Below are 4,605 nucleotides of genomic sequence, written 5' to 3'. Positions count from 1 at the left end.
GCAATCTGAAGGAGGAGTTACCTACCCTGATGACAGCTATAATGTTTTTTCTTTGACCTCTCTTCTGAGGATGCAATTCATTTTTACTGGGCCATTACAACTAATTAAAACAAAGCTGCAAACTGCAGGGAGCGTGTGGAGCAGCTCCATCTGCATTACGCTGAGAAAAACCAGTCCATGTGGGCGTGCAGGCGTTAACGGTACAACCATATGTGTAGCTGTGTGTTTCAAAGATATTCTGTTTGATTTGAACGAAGGAGAGTTTTCATCTCACAGTTTGTACATCACACTGTACTTAAGAAGAAGGAGAAAAAAAGCAAACTGTGCTTTTCAGTGGCTTTTTTTTTTCTCTGCTCTAATAAGCAACCATCTACCTCCTTCCTTTCCAGGTACATTTGGCATTTTGCATTTGTATTATGTCCCTTTGGCAGCCCCTCTTTGGGATTTCCTTATATTAACATCTAGCACAAAGGAATCTCATCTTCAGGGTCCAACGGGCTAATGGCTTCCTTCGGCATCTGAATAAATCAACAGCTGTGGCCTTCAGCCATTTTGCCTTTCCAAAATAAAAGTTACGGGAAGCTGCTTGTTGTTGTAACAGTTCTCACACATTCCCTGCGAGCAGGATACAAAGCCTTTTCTCTGCAGAGATGACTTCACACAAAACATACAGCATTAGCAATGTAATTTCCCCCTCACTCCATCGGTAACAGCAATGTAGCCCTAACTACAATGATCAGAAGATACAAAGTTTGCTCAAAAGTCAGTGAGTTTTATTAAAACATTGATACATAAATACTCATATCACAGTGAATGCACACACATTATCTATGTGCCTGCATTTGTGTACCACAGGCAGGATGATGGTATAAAGTGAAAACGCTTTTTTATTCAAAGACAGTCACCAATACCTTTACAGCCGCTTTGTGCTGGAAGTGTGGTTGCCAACAGCAGCTGAGGCACTGACACAGCAACTGGATCGTGTCACTCTTTGACACTGAACTTCTCTCTCTGGTTCTCTCACTCCTGTGCTGGTTCTGGTGCTCATCTGATGGTTGTGCTCAGTAAGTTCAGTTTCAAAATCCGTCAGGAAAATTTAAACCAGGGATTTGTTAGTCTTTAGAGCAGTGTGGACTTGCAGTTAAACTATGTCTGACTGGAATTTTTAAAATTCCAAATAAAACCAGTTTGTCACCAAAAGGATGGATTATGTGCAGAAACTCTACACAAACTACTTGCACTCAGGGAACTCTTTTGGGTGTTATTGTCTTGGGGGGGGGGGGTGCAGTTTGTGGTTTTGTTGTGGCTTGTTTTTTAATGGAAGTACAGCAAAGACACACCCTGAACGCTCCAGGACACAAAGACAGAGTTTTCTCTTGGGAGCCTTTAGGAGAAAGGGATGTGAAGTTACCTGTAAGTTTACATTTTTCTGTATTGATTTGCCTAAGCTGACAATGCCATGAGCAGGGTGCTCCTATCAATACCCCAGGCTTCCACAGAGAGGCCAAGACAAAGCAATGCAAACACACTTCATGCCTTAAGCTCAGCACAAAGCCTCTTCTCTCTTCATCCTCCAACAGTGTCAGATTGTCATTAATTTTCTTGAAACTGGCAGCCTTTTTGTGAGTGCTGTTCAGCTGCTTTTGAGCTTATAAATAGCACTCCCAAAGGGCAGTCAGTCTGTATGTCTGTGGAATTGCCAGAGTTGACCAAATACCCTCTGTTAGAAAATTCTATAATACAATACTATTTCCCCTGACAATTACACACCCTCACCTTCAGTTATACCAGCTGAACTCTATGTGCTTCTAGAGTCAGTAGATGCTTCTGTGAGGTGTATAACTATTTCCAGCAAGCTACTAAATTTTACAAAATAATGTTTCCTGCATTTATGGTTCTGAAAGTTATTATGTTAATAACAACTGACAAAAACGTTAGGCATTACTACAAGCAAAACATTGCCCAGTGCTAGAAAGGACACATATTCCTCCCTCCCTGGCCCCAGAAAAATAAAACCCTATAGATTATTTTTTCTGTTGTCAAAAAAAAAGTCAGAATTGTGATTGGATCTGTTAAATAAGAAATATTTTCAATTAGAAATGTAAGCTGTCCTCTTAGTGAGGTACTTGTGACTATGAAGAAGGGCCCCTTGGCAGCACTTTGAAGGCTTTCACTGATTATTTTTTGTTGTTGTTATTCAGAGTAAGAACTTAGATGTTTATCTGCATTCCTGCAGGCTTGTATATCCTCTCCCTCGGGGCACTGATGCCTGCTGCCAAGAATACACATCAGGTTTTCTAGAAAGACAGCAAACTGAGCCAAACAACAGACTGAGCACTTCAGAAGCACCTGACTGCCTTATATTTTCCCTCCTAAGAAGTTAAAGTATTGGGCATTATTCATTTTACCACAGTGCATTCCCACAAAAGCAGCAGCATATGAGTTTTCTGTTTCACTCACTGGCTACAAGTGTAAATTTTGACTCTGTATTCCCACTTTAACTGTTACCAAAATCTCAGCCTGAAGGAGAAAAAGCATCTCCTGTTCTGCCTTCAGAGCCAATGAAGTTAGAGAGGCAAACAGAAGACTGGATTTACGGCCTGACAAGTAAAATGTTTCTGCATTTCCATTCTAAGTGAGATGGTGAACTGAGATTATTGCTACTTCTCCTGATAAATGTGCAAAGAACTGCAAGGTTTTTTGTGTGCAGAGGAAAACACCACAAAGAAATGAATACAGAATAGTTTGTTGCATTTTTGGACTTGCATTTTCCCATCGGAAAGTGAGGAGGGGGATGTGTGACAGAGAAGGGGAATTTGCTCCAGCATCTCCCTGAGTTGCCAAAAGTGTGTCATCAAAGATACTTGCAAACCTGAGTGTTTTTTCTAAGGAGGCAACGTTAGATCAACTAACTCATCAGCTGATTTGTGAGTTGATTATCCACAAATTTGGGCATGGGTAACACATACTTATCCTACCAGAAGTTGAGTCCTTTAGCTGGCACTCTCCCAAAAACAGCCACTCAAAGAACAGTTTGTAGACACGACGTTTACTAGTCTTTTTCACTTCTCCATCTGTGTTATTTCCAGCCCAGACTTGAAAATCAGCATCTCTTCTTCTATCTAATTTGTCCTTATGCCTTGGCCCTTCACATCAAATTCTTTCTTTTTTAGAAATTCACGTTAATAATTATCCCAGAGATCCTGGTGTACTCAGGAACTCCCAATCTCCATTCATTACCTTTTGTCACAAATAAGAGGGAGAACAATAGTTTTGTTTAAACACACTGATCTGCTAAAAGACCATATTTCTTCAGAGTGAGCTCCTAGAAGATAGAATCGGTCTGATATTAGGGCAGATGGCAACATAGGATTGTTTGGAGAAAAATTCCTGTTTCAGCCATTTTTTTCACCATAGAATCAGAGCTCTGTCGTGTGAAATCAGAATTCCAAAACTTGTTCTTGTTCCAATTTGTAATTAGAGCAATTTGTGCAATGAATATTCTAAAAGCCACTTGCTTCTGGGGAAAGAAAAATGGTTTAAACATTCCATGTTTTTCTTTCAGTGTTATGTTTGTCTCATGACATATCAATAAAGACCAGGTTTAGAGAGTTTAGTTCTTTTAAAACAGTTCTCTGACATCCCAGGTGACTTCTCTGTGATATGTTTTCTTCTCAATGAGTGAAAAATCCAAGTGTCATTGACTGGAATATTCTTTTGGATTTTAAGATAAACAGTGAGGAGAGGCTCATCTGCTTTTAGGTTCATGCTTCAGCTACTCTGCTGATGCAGATTCACTTGACAATCTGTGGAAAGGAAGAAGCAGGCACTGATGGGAACAGTTTGTCAGATCCTCAAGTAAATGCCTGAGTGATAAAAACCCTGGAGAGGTGTCAGCATCTTTCTGGTGCTTGTGGAGGGAAAACACACAACAACCTTAGACTTTGATGACTAAAGTTTGAAAAAGCAAATGCCATCATACAAATTCCTTTTGCAGCATCTCTATGTTAGTTTTGCCTTTATATTCTGCTGTTGAAATTTATAATTTATAATAATTTAATTATAGTTTGCTGTTGTTTTCCTTGCAAACAAAATCAACAGTGCCGTTTGGACAATCCAGAGTTAGATTTAGTTCATGTTTCTGGAGATTGCTTCATATACCTGAAAGTGAGACAAGTCCCAGACGTGGCTGCATAAAGAGAAAGTCTTGATGTGCGAAGAAAGTAGTAAAATACTGGCCTAATCCAATAATATTCTTACTAATTTTATGCCTTTTGGTGTGAAAGACTACAGCTCAAAGTGCAAGGTCCTGCGCTGGTCCTACATTTAAGCCAGTGGTGAGAAGTTACTTGTCTGAAACTATCAATATTTCTTCAGAAGAGAAATCAGAGTAGTAATTGGCTGTATCTATTAACATGCAGCCAAAAAAATTACAAATATTATTATTCAGCTTATCAGAAGAGGTGTTTTGATTGTATAGGGAAAGTTTGATGCCATCATTTAACTAGTAAGACCTATTCTTGAAAAATGAAATCAAAGCTATTAAAGAAATGTAAATTCAGCTTGGAATGGAACCACAGGACCACAGAATCAATTAGGTTGGAA

Source organism: Corvus kubaryi, unplaced genomic scaffold (genome assembly GCF_017639235.1).
Source record: "Corvus kubaryi isolate FWS band 111438036 unplaced genomic scaffold, C.kubaryi_AGA036_p1.0 37354, whole genome shotgun sequence".
Classification (NCBI taxonomy): Eukaryota; Metazoa; Chordata; class Aves; order Passeriformes; family Corvidae; genus Corvus; species Corvus kubaryi.
The sequence above is the reverse complement of the archived record's forward strand: the minus strand, read 5'-3'. Positions refer to the sequence as shown.